This window comes from Phascolarctos cinereus, unplaced genomic scaffold (genome assembly GCF_003287225.1).
Source record: "Phascolarctos cinereus isolate Bilbo 61053 unplaced genomic scaffold, phaCin_HiC Scaffold_4;HRSCAF=312, whole genome shotgun sequence".
NCBI lineage: Eukaryota > Metazoa > Chordata > Mammalia > Diprotodontia > Phascolarctidae > Phascolarctos > Phascolarctos cinereus.
Window position 1 is genome coordinate 504,209,078 of NW_027555847.1, and position 20,530 is coordinate 504,229,607.

At 37.5% G+C, this 20,530-nt stretch overlaps 1 protein-coding gene across 4 annotated transcripts in view; it reads left to right on the forward strand.

The window, feature by feature from the left end:
- The first annotated feature begins 5,625 nt into the window (after positions 1 to 5,625).
- The window catches only part of ESCO1 (establishment of sister chromatid cohesion N-acetyltransferase 1), a 55,134-nt gene continuing 40,229 nt past the window's right edge, over positions 5,626 to 20,530 (forward strand). For 3 of the 4 annotated variants that reach the window (XM_020970678.2, XM_078153472.1, XM_020970680.2), the window contains exons 1-2: positions 5,838 to 5,929; positions 19,706 to 19,752. The gene's annotated coding sequence lies outside the window, so the exon portion shown is untranslated. Of the gene's footprint in view, positions 5,715 to 5,837; positions 5,930 to 19,705; positions 19,753 to 20,530 lie in introns of those variants that run through there. The other variant, XM_078153471.1, reaches the window with a different exon arrangement.

Genomic DNA, 20,530 nt, shown 5'->3' on the forward strand with positions numbered 1-20,530 from the left:
ACAAACAAGCTACATACAGGATAAATAGAAAATAATTAAAGGAAGGTATTAGAATTGAGAGGAGTTGGGAAAGGCTTCTTATAGAAGAAGTTTTAGTTGCGACTTAAATGAAGCTCTTTTAGTGAACTGGCACTCATGGCAGGGTGATGAATGAGTATTATACTCTTTTAGCAAAATATGTTACACTCTTTCCTGAAACACAGTTCCCTTAATTATGTAAGTAGCTGCACTAATGAGGTCTGTTCTCCACATATTATTCAGGGTTTCTCCTTTTAAAGCTATAGAGAATGGTAAAGGATAATACAAGCAACCACTGAGATGTTTCCCTTCTCTCAGAGTATGAATGTGGGTAAAAGGCAATAAACCCAGTCAGTTCTTTAAATAACGAAAGATGCTGTCTTTCTCCAGTCAGTTTGCAATAGCCACAGCACACTTTTCCAATCAGCTAGTTCCTTGTGTCAACTGCAAAGCCTTTCTTTTAGCTGGAATCAAAACTTGTTTCCTTAGATCTTCTGCAAGCTGCTTCCCTTCTCATTTTTTGTGTCTTCTGTCCCCTTCTTCTGCTTTTTCTCTGGTTACTTCTGCCTTTTCATCAGGCCTTCCTCCTGAGTAGCAACCCATCTCTAATTCAGGTTGGGAAAAAAACAAAATCCACAGTTCTATCAGATGTGGCACAAACTGAAGATTTTCCCACAGTTTGAAAACGGCTCTGCAATTTGTAATTTCTCAACCGTTTCCTTCAAAAACCTGAAAACAGTCACATGTAAATAAGCCGATGGATAGCAATGAGTTTCAGCCATACCCAGCTTCATCATGAGAAAGATGGTTCTATCTGATCCTATTAGAAGTCTCTGTTTCTCCCCCAAGTACTTTTATCTGATGGGCTGCATTTCCTCTCAAGCTGATTTTTATCAGTGTTCTATACACAAATGTCTCTTTTCTACTCCTTTCAGCAACCAAAATGTCCACATCATAAAGGGACAGAGCCTTACCTGTAAGATAATGGGTTTGGAGTAGATGATCTCTAAGGTGTCTTTCAACTCCACCTAGGACCTAAGAGGCATATAAAACCTTGATTATGAACAGCATACGTTTGGTGATCAGCAGTAGGAAATGTAAAAATAACAGGACTAAATATAGTCCCATTGCATAGTAAAGTGAATAAATTAATAAGGGTGAAATAGAATTCAATGTACAAAAAGAATGCTAGGACCCAAAATCAGCAGATTTAGAAAGAGTCTAGTGTTGCTTAATCAACACAAAACAAAAACTAATCAAAGAGAATATGCAGCTTACTAAGATAAGGATTTTGCATTAAATCACTAGAAAGAAAAATGTATTGAATTCAAATGGATCAAAACGATGGAAACTCATTCACGTTGGCTTATCTTGTGTTGCTCTTGTCCATGTGTTCCAAACAATTTGGAACACGTGGTTGGTTGTCCAATCAACATAACTCAAGAAACAAGGAAATTCATACATTTAAGGAAAAATTAATGGAATATTCTGAATAATTATAGATCTGTATTTTTTTAAAGTCAGGACAGGAAAAGCAAATTTTAATTTTTCTACTTTAGTAAAAATAAATTCTAGTTCCCCGAAGACAAATATTAACTATAAGAATGGACTATCCTATCCTATATTCCTCTATTATCGTGCCACAACCATTTCATAAAATCCAAAATGTAATATGGTGAGAAGATAAAACAAGTATAGATAGAATCCTGGATATGCCATTATGTTATATATGTAAACAGAGATATTAGAGCAGCCAAAGTATTTGGCATTTGAAAAGCGGTAGATACTGTATCTGATATTTTGACCAAAGAAATTTTTAAAAATGTCCCTAGGACTACAATATATAAGTAATATATTTTAATTCAGAATTATTTATTTTATAACATCTGGAAGCAACCTCCATTCACTAAAAGTTAGCAACATTTTCTTTTTAAAACTTTTATTTATATTTTCTAGTTTTGCATAATAATAATAGCTAGTCTTGATATAGTGCTTTAAGTTTTGCAAAATGCTTGAATCTTACAACAGCTTCTTGAAGTAGCTGCTATTATTTTCATTTTACAGATGAGGAAACTGAGACTAAGAGATTAAGTAACTTGCTGAGTCAAAGAACCTGTTGAGTGCCTGAAGCACAAATAGAACTCTGATCTCCCTGAGTCACCCAGGATGAGCTTAGGGGAGAGCTAATGGATCAGTGCCATGGGAGGGAATGACAGAATTTGAGACATGGAAGGAACCTCAACAGCTATCCAGTTCAATCCATACCTAAGCAAAATCCAGACTGCAACGTACCTGACAGGTCACACCAGCTAGTCTCTGCCTGACAGCCTCCAATAAGGGGGAGCTCACTGCCACTCAACCAGCCCCTTCTACTTGGACGTACCTAGTTGGTAGGCTATTTTCCCCAATGCCAAACCTTAATTTGCTTCACCCGCTACTCCTTGTTCTGCCCACTGGGGCCGAACACAACAAGCCTAATCCCTTCTTCCACATGACAGCCCTTCAAATACTTGAAAACATCTATGTCTTCTCTTGTCTATGCTAAATATCACTGTTTTCTTCAACTGATCTTCAGATGATTTGGACTCACAATCCTGACTGCTCTTCCTGGAGGCTCCCTAGATTATCAACATCCTTCTGAAACAACGGTTCATGGAACTGCACCCAGTTCTCCAGATATAGCCCAACCAGGGCAGTAGTTTCCTCAAAGCTACGATTCTCTTAATGCAGGCCTAAGCTGCATTAAGCTGCTTTCTTTTTTTGACCACCCCATCTCATTCAACTGACTTAGATTGAACTTTCAGCTTACTAACTCCCTACCAGATCTTCTTCAGACTGCTAACTGTGCATCCCCAGTGCTGTGCTTGTGAAGTTGACTTTTGAAACCCAGTGTAAGATTTTCTATTTAGACCTGCTGGGGTTCATCTCGCTAGGTGCCTCAGTGCCCTAGTCTCTTAAGACTTTGCATCCTAACTCTATTGTCCAGTGTCATTTTGTATCATTTACAAGTTTGATAAGCATGCCATCTATGACTTTAACTGTGTCATTGATAAAAATGCACAGTGCAAGATTATGAATCCACTGAAATATTTAAGTATATAGAGCTTTATGGTCACATGATACTTTACATACATTATCTCATTTAGCTGATCTTTATGAATAGAGCTTCAAAATAGTACAATAGGTAGGCATTATAAGTACAATTTGTATTTTATAGATGAGAAAACTAAGAATCAGAGTATTATGTTTAAGTTCATATAACATGTAGGGAAAGCAGGCCTCACACCCAAGGATTTCAGAAAATTTGACAATGATTATTTTATCATCATCATCTAGCTACAATGATAATTTGAAGTTCTCATGTATATAATCCAAAACAATGTTGGGGTAAGTTATTGAAAATTGCCAAGAACTTCGGTGACAGTAATATGGAGATTTTTCACATAATTAGGAGATTTAAATTTCAACTTTAAATGAATATTGTATTTGTGGCTAATGCCTGTATTTTTGTAAATTGTAAAAATCAGAGTTAACTTTGAATTAATAATATAGCCACACTAATAATGTGCTATAATCATTAATATTTGTATAGTTTTCATGTAATATTCAAGACTGAGCTAAAATCACATCCTCTGCAGGCCTTTTCTGGTCTCTCCCCCAGACTCCCTTCTAAGATTAGCTCTCATTTATACCATATAAACACATATATATTTGTAGTTATTTGCATATTGTCTCCTTATTGTAATGTGAGATCATTGAGAGCAGGAACTCAGTTTTTGTCCTATTAAGCTCTTTGCTTAATAAATGTTTGTTGACTGACTAGTGATCCAGTGTTGATAAAAATTAAGAACAGCCTGACAGTTAAATGAGTTTGTGAATATTTTTTAATTATAAAAGAGATTAGAGAGTCCTGTAGGGAAAATAATAATGCAGAATTAATACTGAATACTGAGTACAGAATCAAAATTTATTACAAAGAAAGAAAAATTACTAATTCATCAACTATGTTTTAATGCTTATAACTTATTCCTGAGATTTAATATAAAATGTAATTTTGAAAGACTATAGGTAAAAATAAGTGCTACAGCAATTTTTTTCCTTCATTAAAGGTAATTTGAGAAAAATGAGACATTTGAAAGTAATTTGAGGTAGCTTTTTTTTAAGGAAAAATATTCAAGCCATTAAACTTAGAGAAGTAAAAACTCAAGACATCTTTAATCTTTGGGATTTCATACCTTATTTGTATTTTTATATAATATGTATAATATTACTATATTAGCAAAACAATGTTAATAGAATATGAATTATATCAATATTATATTAATATATGTTGGCATTTAAGCACTTTAATTTTTGCAAAGCCCTTTCCATGTATTATCTCTATCTCATTATCGCATCACAATGGTATTCTCTCCATTTTATATGTGAAGAAATTGAGGCTCAGAGAAATTAAATGATTTGGCCAGAGAAAAATCATGTTCCTTCTTCCTCCAAATCTAGAAGTCTTTCCATTATACCAGTATGTTTCATTTAAACTAACATCATAAGTACTTAGGGCAGGTCCATGCCTTATGCTAGGTCATGTATGCCTCAAAAATGGGGATAGCAGAGCTGGTCATTAATGGCACACAAAGACACTGAATGAAAATTCTATCCTGGATTCTAATTTCAACTGAAGGGACCCAGACCCAGTCTGGTCACATCCACTGACTGAGGAGGTTACAAACACATTTACTTTTGTCAGGAAGGGAACTAAGTGGGAATTCTGGGTTAAAGACTGTTAAAGTTAAAAACTGGGATTGTGTAGAAGTAAGCATAAATATGTATACATGTACATCTGTATGTATGCATGTACATATACGTATGCATGTCTTTTCTCCACTATCTCCAGTCCAACGAGCCAGCTAGGTGGTGCAGTGGACAGAACAGGGCTTTAACTCAGGAACACTGAATTCAAATGCAGTTCCAGACACTCACTAGCTTTGCGACCTTGGGCAAATCACTAAACTCCTCTCCGCATGCCTCTCTATGTGTAAAATGGGAGTAATAATAGAAAGTATTTGACAGTGTTGTTGCAAGGACCAAATGAAATAGCACGTGGAAAGTGCTATGCAAATCTTAAAAAGCGGTATATAAATGCTGTTATTATTAATAATGTAGTGACAGTGGACCATGGAAGCCTAAAAGTCGTGATAAGGGTAAAAGGCATCAGATTGGGGCAGATAAAATATGCAGGGAAACAGAAAATGGAAATGGGATGAAACGGAAGGTCCCGGACAATCTTTCTCAGCTGAAAATTTATGCAGTGGCCCAAGAGCTTCAGTCCGGCTCAAAAAACCCAGCAGCTACCTAGTTCTACCGACAGGGGACGCTGTCCCTCAGCTGTGGGGTGTCCCGCCTCGTCCCGCCCCTTTACTTTTACTTCCTTCCCAGATGCCTCCAATTGGGGGCGCTCTCAGAGAGTCTCCCCGGTACGCCTGCGCGGAGAGAAGTCTCCCGTTGCCAGGACTTTCGAAGCCAAGGGCGGGGGTGGCGGGGGAGTGGGGAGTGTCGAAAGGTCCCGGCACTGGGCGAAAATCGTTTTGACGCGCATCCCGCGTGGCGGCCATCTTTAGCCCCTGGTCAAGGCAGTCAGCTGAGTAAGGTCTAGGAGGCGAAGACGAGTCGCTGCGCAAGCGCACCCGGGAAACTTGCAGGTAGCTTTCCATCTGACTAGCGAACGAGGCGGTGCCCCCGCCGTCGCCTTCGCCGCCGTCGTCGCAGTCGCCGGAAGTTTGGGGTTTCCGCGCCTTGGACGAGCCGCAGCGGGAGCAGCAGCAGTAGCCGCCGCCGCCCGCAGGGCTAGCTCGCGGTACCCGGATGTGAGGTGACCCGCCGGCTCCCGTTGGCAGCTCGGCCGAGGATGAAGAAGGTGCGCGTCCTTTCCTCCCGAGCTCCCTCCCCCGGGCCCCGCGAGAGCACCCGGCGCTAGCCCTTCGCGTGTCCCCGCGGTCGCTCCTCTCGGGCCCGGGCGGGCGCCGGCTCCTGGCGCCTGCCTCCGGGGGTGGCGGCTGAACGGGGCCGCCGGTGCCGTCGAGGTAGGCAGCCTCCCGGCCGCTTCACCTGCCGCTGCCGCCGTGGGCAGGAAGGGGCCCGGGACCAGGGGCTGCGCCGCGGGCCGGATGGGGGCGACCCCTGCCCGTCTCCGGGCCCCCGGCTGTCTCTCTGCCTCCGTCCCGCGGCGTTGGCCCCCAGCCCAGCCAAACGCCCGAGGTGTCGGGGCCGTGTCCCGAGCCCCGAAGAGGCCTTTGCTTCTCTGCGGGTCAGGACGCTTCCCGGCTTAGTTGGAATGGGGGCGGGGGATTAAGGAGCCCGGGAGAGCCGGACCAAGGTCACGGCGGGGGGGCGGTAGGGAAGGGAGGGTGTGGGAGAGCCCTCCTACCTGGGAACGCCGGGTAGTCCTGATGAATGGAGGGGCGGCTACACTTCAGACGGGCTTGAATAGTTTTTCGCCTCACCCGTATCACCCCTAAGGAATGGCAGTTAGAACCATGCCGCTGACCAATGCACATAAATTCTCCTTTGGAACTTAAAAGTTAAAAAGCTTGGATGGGGCACTAGTTTTCTGGCATTCTGATTAGATTATTTTGTGGCTGAATTGGGTATCTTCAGTAACATTTTTCAGCAATATTTGATTGCAGCACTTGGCATCTAAATGGTATTTGTGTGGCTGATTGGCAACGATTTTCCTGAATAACTGCTAGTCGTGCAGAAAGTATGTAAAGTACATTTTTTTTCAGAAGACGAAATAGGAAGGAATGTACTTGGCTGGCAGTTGTTGTTACAGGTATTTTTTGCTCCTGTATTTAAAAACTGGGGGGAGGAGAGTAGAGAAGTTAGAACTATGGTTATCTCCTTGCCTTACACTTGAAGACTCAACCTTTCAATTAAATATGCTTGACTGGGCTTCTACTTGGGTGCCTAACATAATGCCTGTGCCATTGAAATTAAGAATGGGAATAGTATTGGAAATGTTTGCAGGTGCCAGATTAAGAATTGAGAATTAGGAACTGAATCATGATATGTTTCAACAGTATAAAACAAGGCTATGTTTGGTGTTGAAAATAAGCCATATCTCTTTTTTTGAGAATTGGAATAAGGAGAATATATCTTTCAACATTCTCACAACCAGGGGCTCCTTTTCTCTTCCTTCCCCCCCCCCCCCGGTTGTAGTCTTCCCTTTATCATCACTTTCCAGTGTTCTGAGGTATGTTGGAAGAAGGTAATATTGTGCTGGGCAGACAGAATGTATGATGTGAATTCAGTTCACACCTGCAGTTTTGGGAAAGCCATTCTGCTGGTCAAAGTTTACTTCCACTTATGAATATACTGATCAACCAGTCATTCAGTCAGTCAGCAAGTGTTTATTAAGTGCCTACTATGTACCAAGCACTTGGCTAAAATATAAATCTAAATAAATTTAATTATAAAGAAATTTGTGTAGTTCTGTTTCTCTTTGTTTTAGATTAGATTTGTAGGGTAAATAATGTATTAAAATTAGTTTTGAATATGCAGAAACATTTTTATTCAAGTAGTCTAAGTGAACCAGGAATAGTTACCATGGCTATGCCTTCTTTGGAGGTTAGGACAACTTCTAAGAAGAATTATTGTGTGCTTTCGTGGACATACATTATATCGTACATATATTGAATGCCTCTTTAGATTGGGAATGGTCCTTAGTAATCCTAGTCATTTACCTCATTTTACAAAGGATAACAGGCCAAGAGAAGAAATGTTCTTTGCTCAAGGTTTCAATGCCTAGGTCTTCTGACTAGCATTCTTTAACATCGTGCTGTCTCTTAGTTTGCATATTCCAAATGGTCATATTCTTTGTAATGTTCTGAATGACTTTTTTGTAGAATACCAAATCCAAATAAGGAGCCAGGCAGAAATCCTCAAAGTTAAAATTTAAAGAGAAACCTCTAAAATCATTGAGTAGGTAGCAGTAGGGCCATTGATAAATACTGGAAACATTCTGTTGAGAATTGTTCATGGCATTTTTCAGTAAGTTCTGTGGTCTAGGTTTCCTAGACCTGTTTGTTATTTCTGGCTTCTCTGTGATACTATGGACTTAAATTGATATGGGTAAGAAAAGAATGAAAATGTCATGGTTGTAACAACTGTAAAAGGGAAGGATAATTAGCAGATTTATGAATCATGGTCATAAATATGACTTGAGACCTTTTCCACAAGAAAGCTTATCTTTGTTAGCTTACATGATACTTCATTCTTTCATTCTGTCGTTATGTGGAAATGATGAGATTAAGTCCCTTGTAAGAAATTTATACTTCATAATTCACTAACAGCCACTAATGACTAGAGAGTATGCTAGATCAAGGTAAAAATGCTTAGAGTTGTCAAGATATTAACCTGTCTTCCCTTATACTACCAAAGACATTGGTAGTATAGACCTTGAAATGTATGCATACTCCAAACATGTGACAGTCTAATTGATATCTGGATCTTGGAAACATCAGGAGATTCAGTATTTGGATCCCTTTTATATTCTACACTTATCACTGACTTGTTTGATCTAAAGTCTGATGACTTCATTAGACTTCTTAATGGAGGACTAAGTTGGGAGATTGAGTTATGTTCATTTTCTGAGGCTAGTTTTGTCTTTGTTTTCTGTAAAATGGCAGTATGGAGCTGATCCACTAGTATGTTTGTCTTGGACAGATAACTACAAATGGACAGTGTGACCTGGACCCAGAATGGAGTGGGGCAATTGATTTGATTGCCTTTGGGAAATTGACCAGTCCTTTTAATAACCACAAGCATCTCATTGATATAAAGGCTTATCTGTTATAGTCAATATTTTTTTTTCCATTTCAGTGCAAGTCAGGGAATGCCATAATCTCTGAAAAATTAATGTTGTAGGCCACCAAAGGGCACAGGAGAGGTACATGGTGGGAATGAGTAGGCTTCAGCATACCACCGGAGAAGGCATTATTATAAAGATGTGTGAAGAGTTGAGTGCTCATTTTCTATTGGTATCCAGGAAAAGTAGAGTGATCTAGAGGACCTCCAAAGTGTCCCTTTCCTCCCCCCGTCTCCTGTTGGTTGACCCCCAAGTGAGAGATTTATTGAGGGACATGGACAAAAGTAACATACAAGATGAGAAGGTTGATTGGAATATGTTATGAACTGAATCATTAGAAACTACCAAATGAAACCATATCAAAGTGTGATGTAAAATGGGTTTAACTTGCAGCATCTACCTCACAAAGTTACTGTAACAGATCAATCAAATCAGCTCAAGTAATATACTTTATAAATGTTACCTTTTCTTACCATCGGTGTAGTGTGCTTGAATTTCACAAGTATGTGTAATGTATTGAAATGTGCATTTCTCTGATGCATTTATTGCTTGTTGATTGACTGCTTGTATAAAAGGCCATACTAACTGGTGGTGAAATCAAGGTATGAGGAGTGTTAGTTAAGCTAACATGGTTATCCTTTGCCTTAGAACCTATTTAATGAATATGCTCTTGTTCTCTGTTGACTTTAAGCTTGTCATATAAACATAGCCTCCATTCTTGGGGTCTTGGAGGAATTATGTGACTTTCACTAGGTCACATAACACTCCTTGTTTGCTTACATTTTGAAATTTAGCTGGCTAGTAATATAATTCATGTTTCTGTAATGTGTGGATTTACAAAGAATTTGCCTGGCAACTCTTGAGGTAGCTGAGTAAGTAGTAATAATATCTACCTTACTCTTCCTTTCTGAGGGGAAAAATTCTCAGATGTCAGGTGATTTGCTTACGGTTATAAATGATGACAAATAGAATTATTTTTAATGAAGCAAGTATTTAAATTTTGAGCTTTTTAGTTGTACATATAAAATGTGAGGGTGGGTCTTTAAACAAAAATTACATTATTTGAGCCAGAGTGAGAAACTTAAGGTATTTTTATGCAGGTAATTCAGTCTTAAATTTCCTCTTGGCTGGAATTGAAAAAAAAATAGACAACATTCCTGCTGTTTCAATTTCCAAATGATTTCCCAATTTTAAATGACTTTATTCATGTACCAACAGCTTATTTATTATTCACCATTCATTCAAGTGGAGAACTGGTGTAACTGTTTAAAATTTTATGAGCAAATGTACCCTCTTTGTCTGACTATAGGCTGCACTTTTTTCTCCAGATCTGTCTTGGATGCATTCAGATTTCACGCTAAAGAATCAGTGTTATTTTTCAAGTTTATACCTACTAAATGAAGAAAAATAATTTCAAAATAATGTAGAGCAATTTCAAGAAAATGAGAGCACTGACAACTGGGGTGATCAGGAAAGGCCTCATGTAAGAGTTAGCACCTGAGAGTTGATAGGCAGATGAGAACTGTCAAGCTACTTTGAGAGAAGATGGATTCAATTGACTTGCTTCTCTTTATGTCCTCAGAATCTGATTTTGTGTGCTTTTCAACATCTTATGTTGACTTCCCTTATAGAAGTTTAGGCCATGAGATCTTATTTATCCTTTTTCTGAACCCTTTGAAATCTGCTTTACCAAAGATTGAACTTGACTTTCTTATCATCCCCTTTTACATATTTTAAGATGGAATGGTCACTTCCCCCAAAGTTTCCACTTGAGTAAAAAGTGCCCAGGGAAAAGCCAAACAGAGTCTGTGAATTCAAGTGGGAGTGTGTGGGGGTGTATGTGGCAACTCTGACAGTGCCACAAGTGGTGTGTGACTACTGAAATTATTAAAATTATGTTGGTATTTAGAACAAGGGAAACTCCTAATAGCACTATTAATCTGATTGTCTCCATGGATTAGACCACGTTTGGAGTGTTCTGTATGTTTTTGTTTACACTGTGCCATTCTGACAATGAGTGCCATTGTGGACAATTGGAACACACCTAGAAGTGGTAATATGAACGTTCAAGAAATTGTGTCAGTTAAGGAGTGTTTTGGAAGAAATGATGTTTGGCTTAGAGAAAAGGTCTGAGGACTTGATAGACCTCTTTCACTATTGTGGAAGAGAATTTTCAATCTATTAAATAGCTATAACTTACTTCTCCACTTCACATCAGCTACACACTGAGATGGTCATGCCCTTAATCTTGTCATCACCCACAAGTGTTTCACTTCTGTATTTGTGCACTCTGTATTTCCTTTGTCTGATAGTAATTTCTTATTGTTCCACATTTCCCATTGCCTTACTTACCATTGTTCTTTGTATTCACTGTGACAGCCAATCCTTGTGCTCTTCAATTTCCTTTTCAAGACTTTTAATTTAATTTAGATTTTTAAATTTAAATTTATTTTAATTAAAATTTTAATTTAATTTTAAAAATGAACAAAAATCCATTTTTTCTCTTGCCTTTTCCTTCCTTTGGGAAAAAAGGAAAAACAAAATCCTCTAAAAATTTAGAATTGTCAAACAAAATAAATTTCTTCTTTGGCCATGACTAAAAAATATGTATCATTCTGTACCCTGAGTGCATTTATCATCTCTCAGGAGTTAAGTAAATGCTTCATCATTGCACCTCATTAAGTTCATCAGAGTTCTTAAGTCTTTCATGATAAATTTTTTTTTTTAGAGTTGTTACTGTATGAATTGTTCTTGGTTCTGCTCGCTTCACTCTGCCTTAGTTCTATAAGTCTTCCCAGGTTATGATCTCTTTCATAATTTCTTTTGGTATCATCATTGTACCATATCTGTTTTGTTCTTCCCTTGAGTTGTCATTTCTTTGCTTCTACTAAAAGAGGTGGTATAAATAGTTTTGTACATATATCCATCCCTTAGTCCTTGTCCATGCCATCACCCTGCACTGGCAACACTCTCTTTTCCCTGTGTCAACTCCTTGGTGAATCAGTTCAACTCTAGCTTGTCCTCTGCTTTGAATCCCTTGCCTCCTTGTTCTGTTGTCAGTCATGCCTTTCTAAACCCCAGGCTTGAACTACTTCTACTGTCTGACTCATGTTGCTGCATGGAGCTGGAGAACATCACAGAACTATATAGACTTATGTAATCTCATTTGAGCCTCACTGTAAATCCTTTCATATTCTGTAAGTGATTCAAAATCCTTATCACTAGAGCAGCCATTCCAAAACTTTTCATTCTTCCTCAAGTCTGTTATAGCACCCATCTCAGCTGAGGACCTCACTTCAAAAAGCTGACAACAGAACTCTCTTTTCCCCCCTTCCTTTCTCACAACACTCAGATATATTCCCTCACTATCTTTTCCTTTACTCCTATTTGCACAAAAAGGTGGTCATTCTCCTTGCCAAGGCAAGCAAGCCCTTTTGCTTGTTGTATTCTTGCTCTTTTCACTTTCAGATTGCACTCACTGCCATCCCTACTGTCTCTCAAATCTTTCTGTGCCTACATGCTGATTCTTCTTATTCCTATGAACATGACCGTGTCTCCCTCATCATTAAAAAAACCTTCATTTGATTCAGTCACCTGTTTTATTTTCCTCATGGATATTCTCATTGTTTTCTTTTTGTGGCATTATTCTCTCCTGGTTCTCCTACTTATCTCAACACTTCTTCCCAGTCTCCTTTGGTATATCTTCAACCAGGTCACAACTTCTAAAGCTCTTATCTTGGACCCTGTTCTCTTATCTTTCTATACCAAAGCTTCTTAACCTGGGGTCTGTGACCTTTTTTTAAAAAATCTATTTTGATAACTGTGTTTTAAAATTAGTTTCTTTTGTAATCCTTTGTATTTTATCTTATACTTTTTGTTTTATTTTATTTTTAAATTTTTTTTTTAACGGGACAACCTGTTTTATTACACACAGTGAGTGGATAGTAAGGCAGGGTATCTATTTAGAGGAGTCTCATACAATCGCTTCTGAGGTACTGTCCCTTGTTCTTCCCTGAATTCCTCCCCCACCCAAAAAAGAAACACCTCCCCATTACTAAAAAAAAAAATTTTAGGGGGTTACATTTGAATTCAAAGCTGTTTCTCTCTGTCTCAACCCTGCACTAGAAAAGGCTAACATCTCTCTCTCTCTTTCTCACTCACTCTCTCACTCACTCTCTCACACACACACACACACACACACACACACACACACACACACACTCTAAACTATATAATACATCCTTCCATATATCAGTTTTTCTGTGGAAGTGGATAGCCTCTCCCTTCATAGGTCCTATGTATTGATTTGAATATTCATATAACTCAACAATAGCTAAGTCATTCACATTTGCTCTTGGAACACTATTGCTGTTATGATATACAACATTCTCTTCGTTTTACTCATTTCGTTCTTCATTATTTCATGCATTATTTGTTTCCGTATTTTCCTAAAATCAACCTGCTCATCATTTCTTTACGATACAGTAGTATTCCATCATAATAATATACTACAACTTGTTTAGCCATTCCCCAATTAATGCACATCTCCTCAATTTCCATATAGCAGCAAAGAGAGCTGCTAGAAATATTTTAGAATATATATGTTATTTTCCTTTTTTACTGATTGCCTTGTGAAATAGACCTAATAGTAGTATTGAAAAGCCAAAAGGTGTATATATAGAGTTTTATAACTCTTTGGACGTGATTCCAGAATTGCTCTCCAAAGTGGTTGAATTGGTTCACAGGTTCACCAGTAGTGTGTTAGTGGCCCTGTTTTCCCCCATCTCTTCCAACATTTGTCATTTTCCCCCTCTATAACTTTAGCCAATCTGATAGGTATGAGATAGTATTTCAAATTTGTTTTGATTTGCATTTCTCTAATCAGTAGTGATTCAGAGCATTTTTTCTTATGATTATATACATAGCTTTGATTGCTTCCTCCAAAAACTGCTTTTTTATAGCCCTTGACCATTTATCAATTGGGGAATAGCTCCTAGTTTTTAAAAATATATATATTTTTTCCCAATTATTTATAAAAACAGTTTTTAATATTTTTTAAAAATTTTGAGTTCCAAATTCTCACTCCATTTCCTCCCCCTTCTCTGAAATGGCAGCGAATTTGATATAGATTATGTATGTGCAGTCATGCAAAACATATTTCCATGTTAGTCATGTTGTGAAAGAAAACAGACCAGAAAAACCCAACAACACACACACACACACACACACACACACACATATAACGAAAGTGAAAAATAGTATGCTTCAGTCTGCATTCATATTCCATCCATTCTTTCTCTGGAGGTGGATAGCATTTTTCATCATGAGTCCTTTGGAATAGATATTCCATCTATTTGAAATTATCTTGGATCATTATATTGCTGAGGCTAGCTAATTCATTCATCGTTAATCATTGTACAATATTGCTGTTACTGTGTATGATGTTCTGGTTCTGCTCAATTCACTTGGCATCAGTTTATGTAATTATGTCTTTCTAGCTTTTTCTGAAAGCTTCATTTCTTTTTTCTTTTCTTTTTCTTAAATTTTGGAGGCAGTGCGGGGTTAAGTGACTTGCCCACGTTCGCACAGCTAGGTAGTAAGTGTCTGAGGTCGGAATCAAACTGAGGTCCTCCTGACTCCAGGGTCAGTGCTCTATCCACTGTGCCACCTAGCTGCCCTGGAAAGCTTCATTTCTTTATAGCACAGTAGTACTTCAATACAGTTATAGACCACAGCTTGTTCAGCCATTACCCATTTGATGGGCATTCTATCAATTTCCAAGTCTTTGCTACTACAAAAAGAGCTGTTATAAATATCTTTGTATAAATAGGTACTTTTCCTTTCCTTTTTTTGGGGGGGTAGTGGTAGGATGTCTTTGGGATATAGATCTAGTAGTGGTTTTGCTGGGTCGAGGGGTGTGCATAGATTTATAGCTCTTTAGGCATAGTTCCAAATTGATCTCCAGAATGTCTGGATCAGTTCACAACTCCAGCAACAGTGGAATGACATATACACTTATAAATTTGACAAAGTTCTGTATATATTTGAGATATCCAAGAAACTGTCTATACTTTTTTCACCCAATTTTTTGCTTTCCTTCTAATCTTGGCTACATTGGTTTTATTTGTACAAAAACTTGTAAATTTCATGTGATCAAAATTATCCATTTTATACCTTTTTTTGTTTTTGTTTTTTTTTTTGGTGAGGTAGGGTTAAAAGTAACTTGCCCAGGATCTCACAGCTAGCGAGTGTAAAGTGTCTGAGGTCAGATTTGAACTCAGGTCCTTTAACTCCAAGGCCGGAGCTTTATCTACTGTGCCATCTATCTGCCCCTATTTTATACCTTTTAAAACATTATTTTTTTTTAAATTTTATTAATTTATTTTGATTTATCAACAATCACTTCCATATGCTTTTGAGTTGAAAATTTTTCTACCCCTTCCTCCCCCACCCTCCCCAAGATGGCGCACAATCTGATATAGGCTTTACATTTACATTCCTATTAAACATATTTTCACATTAGTGAAGTTGTAAGTAAAAATTAAAACCAATAGGAGGAACCATCAGAAAGATGAAACAAAACTCAACAGAAGGTAAAAATAAGTGATAGCAATTCGACTTCCATAGTTCTTTCTTTGCATGTGGACAGCATTTTCCATCCCGAGGCTTCTGGAGATGTCTTAGATCCTTGTAATGCTGAGAAGGGTTCAGTTTAACAATATTAGTCATCGCGTACCGTGGCTGTTATTGTGTACAAAGTCCTCTTGGTTCTGCTCACTTCACTCAGCATCAACCATATAAGTCTTTCCAGGTCTTACTGAAGTCAGCCTGTTCATCATTTCTTATAGCACAATAGTATTCCATTACATTCATATACCACAACTTTAAAACATTATTCTGTGGAAGGAGTACATAGGTTTCAACAGACTGCAATTGGGGTTCATGACTCAAAAATGGTGAAGAAGTCCTACTCTGTACTATCTTGTTTGGTTGGTTGCCTTAGCTCCCATGGGTACAACTCTCATCTTTATGGAGATGATTCGTATGGGTAGTTATAATCTCTCTTGAGTTCATATCTTGTATCACCAACTACCTCTTGGACATCTTAGATTTGATGTTGTATGGGCATCTCAAACGCAGCATGGTCGAAACAGCTCATTATCTTTCCCCTAAACCATACTTTTCCCAACTTTTCTGTTACTATCTAGTATACCAACATCTTCCCAGTCACCCAGCCTCACAGTCTGTGTCATCCTCTACTTTTCATTATCATCCTACATACATTATACTTCCTACATCTATTGTCATATCATGTCATTTCTACCTTCACAGCATCTCTCCTATTTGTCCCCTTCTTTTCATTCACAAAGCCACCACCCTTGTAGAAACCCTCAGCATCTCATGCATTGGCCTTCTAATTGTTTTCTCTATCTCCAGTCTGTCCTCAACTATCCTGCCGAAGTGATTTTACTGAAGTGCAGTTCTGACCGTCTCACTTCAATACTCTACTGAGTGGCTCCCAGTAACTTTTAGAATAAAATATAAAATTCTGTGTTTGGCATTTAAAGCCCTTCTCAGATCTGAGCCCTTTCCAATCCTATCAAACTTGAACTCCCTCTATATACTCTACGATCCAGGTACACCGCTTATAGTGCTACCCCCAATCTGTAAATGTTCAGTAAGTACCTACTATGTGCCAGAGACTGCTAAGAGCTTGGGATGCAAAAAGAGGCAAAAGACAGTCCTTGCCCTCAAGGGGCTTACAATCTAATGGGAGAGACTATGAGCAAACAAGTATATACAAAACAAGCTATATATAGGAGAAATAGGAAATAATTAACAGAGGAAAGTTATTAGAATTAAAAGGGGCTAGGGAAGGCTTTTTGCAGAGGATGGGATTTTTGTTTGGATTTAAAGTAATGCCAGGGAGATCAGTAGTCAGAGCAAGGAGAGAGAACATTGTAGTCCTGGGGTACAGCCAGAGAAAATGCTGGGAACTAAGACTTGCCTTGGCTTCTTCCTCATCACCTTCAGACTTACAGCTTTCCTGTCTTCCTTCAAAGACTCAGCTCAAATCCCACCTTCTGTAGGAGGCCTTTCTTCTCTCCCCCCTCTCTTTACTCACTGCCTTCCTTTTGAGATTGCCTTCCATTTACACTGGATTAATCTTGTGTATATATTTAGTTGTCTCCTTTGTAGATAGACAGTGAGCTCCTTGAGAGTAGGGACTGTGTTTTTGACTTTATTTGTGTCCCCAGTTGCAGAGCACAGTGCTTGGCCTGTAATAAGCACTTAATAAATTCTTGTTGATACACCATACTTATTCTGTTGTAACCTCAAGAGATCAAAATTCAGACTAATGGATAGGAGTTACAGGATGTAGATTTTCTACAATTTAAGAAAAAGCTGCAAAATAAGCACAGCTATTCAAAAAAACTCCAGAATAGTTTACCTTGTTTTAGGAAACAAGCTCCTATCTCTGGAGATTTTGAAGTGTAAAGGGGATGTTGTAAAGAAGATGCTTTCACGGTTGACCTAGATGGTCTTTGAGGTCTTTTCTGATTCTGAGATTCTTTGAATCATGAATTTTATGTTTTGATAGAATTTGCAAATTTTATTTTTTCTGTATAAATAACTTCAACAGAGGAAATGTTTCCATGTGGTAGAAGTTAGTCTCTCCATTTTATTTGCATGAAAAAGAAAAAGATATATACTTGAGTGACATGCTTGTATTTAAAAATATTTAACTATAACATACATATTTAGCAATTGCATCCCCTGAGTTTTAATTATAAACAGCTCTGTTGTCACATACTTGACCTTCATTTGAGCTGATTGTTACTTTCAAAATGCAAATAATTTAAAATTCAGTTAGGGTTTCAGAAAATATTCTAATGTAGCTAAAATGGTTTTAATATTTTGTTAGGTATATCACATTTTTTGATCCATACTGAGCTTGCAGTCAAACCTGAGCTAACTTTTTCCAACACAAGCTGTTACAAAACCATGTCTCCATCATCCTGTACTTAAATAAAATATCTGGATTGAAGTAAAGTGCTTTTTGTTTTTTGCCTATTACTTTTTCTCTTAGTTTTCTCCACCATTTTAGCTTACTAAGATAATTTAGATCTTGATTTTGCCATCCAACATGAATCACTGTCAAGAGCATATAGATATCCAACTATTCCTCTTAGCTTTGTCTCCTTTCCTGTTTTGATTGGGGTATCTTCTGTCTTCATGCAAGTGATTGATAAAATATTGAACAGGTCAAAGACGATGAGAGTCGTGTGGCATATCACTAGAGACTCCTACAGGGTGACGTGGAAACATTAATCAACACTTTCAATACAGTTTTCAACCAGCTGTGAATTCATTTCCCCTCACTGTACTTTGATTCAGCCTACATTCTTCCATATTGTTCACAAGGATTTCATGATAAGTATTTGAAATGTTGTCACATAAATAAAGTTGTCACATGTTTTGCTTCATCCTAGAGGGCAGAAATAGGAAAAAAGGATGGAAATCGAATCAACATTTATTAGGTGCTTACAATGTGTCAGGTACTGTGGTAATGTTGGATGTTACTGAGAAGTAGCTTTGATTTTAATGTAAAGAACCACTTCTTAACCATTAACCTTTTTTCAAAGAATGGAATGAACTTTTTCCAGAGTAGGCTAGAGGTTACTCTGGAGGTCCTTTCCAAAGTAGCAGAGGTATGCCGCTTTCCTCAGGTCTTAAGGAGATGATGAATTATCACTTTTGACTGACAAAAGTTATTGTAAAAGGAGATTCATGGATTTTCAGATATGAGTTGGAGATCTATAGATAGCCTTTTGAGAATATTTCCAGCTTGTAGAGTTTGTGATTCTGAGTTCAGATACATTTACTTTATTACCTTTTAGAAAAGAAATCTATTTTCCTTTAAAAACCCTTATGTGGATTTCAAAGTCATATAACTTGAAACAACACAATTTCAGCCTCTATTAGGTTATAGACCTCGAGATCTGTTGTTTTCTGCTGTGAACCAGAATTTGAATTTGCCAGTACGATAAGCTCCTCATAATTACTACTGGATGCGAATGATGGTGTCAACTCCATTCTTCCTACAGCTATCTTTTGGATCAGAAGTTTAAAGTAAAGAAATAATGAATGAATAAAAAAAGACATTTCTTGTGAGAAGCGCTCCTATAATGAGGCATCTAAAAGTTGCTTATTCTTAATGCAAATCTATTACTCCAGGTAAATGGTGTTATGTGAATCTGTTACATAGTTTTAGGAGTCTTTTTTGCATAAAAACTGGATAGTATATATTACCTATTTATTTTCCTAAAATCATAATACAACAATTAGTTCAGACTATAATGTAATTGTCCATGGAATCATCTTAGCAATCTGGGAGTCTTATGGGGGTGATTGGAGGGTAGGATTTAAGACATTTTTGTCCAGATCCAGATTGGGTTGGATGCTACTTTCTGTCAGATGTTTGTAGTTGAAGTGGCGTTTTCTTGGTGAGTTTTTCCTTGCTGATATCCTTCCTTTAGCAATTGCTTCTATTTTCTATTTTCTTTCATTAACTTGGAGCCACGTACTAGTTGTTGAAAATGGATTAACCAAAAACATTACTTTTTTTCTGAGGCTCAAAATATAAATAAATGTTTTCAAAAGTTTAATATGAATTGTTTTTAACAATTTCACTTTCTTTTGTGCAAAGCCACAAAGTAACAAATACTATATTCATACTGACTATATACTATAAAATAGAATTTAGTTTGTGCATTTTAGACTGGGTCTGAATATTTTTGACTTTTTTTTATGCTTTTAAACTAGATACTTCATATTTTGCTGAGCTTTCTTCGTGGAGCTTCTTTTCAGATGTGAGTATTATATGTAAGTGTTTAGGAGTAAATTTTGGGCTACTTGTTTGTAATCTACGTATTGGCTGTTCTGTAGCAATACCAAATTAATGTTGATAAAGTAGAGAATATTATGCATCTGATAAACTAAAAGATTTAATTATGGTATTTCTTATTAACTTTATATTTAATTATTTTCTTTCTAGGATAAGTCATCATTGAGCTATATCAATTAGATGTTGGGTGCAGTCAACCTATAGCTTAATTTTTAAAAAATTATTGTACACAATTCACATTACTTTGCTTTTGTGTTCTAGTAAGTCAATTAAGGTTTAGTGTTAGAGCACTTATTACCAATCAGATGCTTGGCTAGAAATGTATTTTCATAAACGGACAGTTTTGAGGCTAGTCTACAGTGCAGCTGCTGTTAACTTTGATGTATGTATAAATGAACTGAAAGGTGATCATTTAGGAAGTTAATTTAAATAGTTACATAATAGTCTTGGATCTGTAGATCCTTAAATTAGATGAAAAATCAAGTTTCTAGGCATTTATGAGTTCCCATCTTAATAATTTTTAGAAGAGGGTAGAGAAATAGAAAAGCAGACTCTTCTGTTCTCTATGGGTAAAGAGTTCATTAGGGAAAATGAAAGAAGGTTATATTTGAACAGATTAGCTAGTATATAGCATTAATACAAATTCCATCCTGTAGAGAAGAGAGGAGGCTTGTGGATAATCTGTTACTCAGTAGATGAGGGGTGAGGACAGGAAGCATAAAAGCATCTGGTTCCAGAGAAGT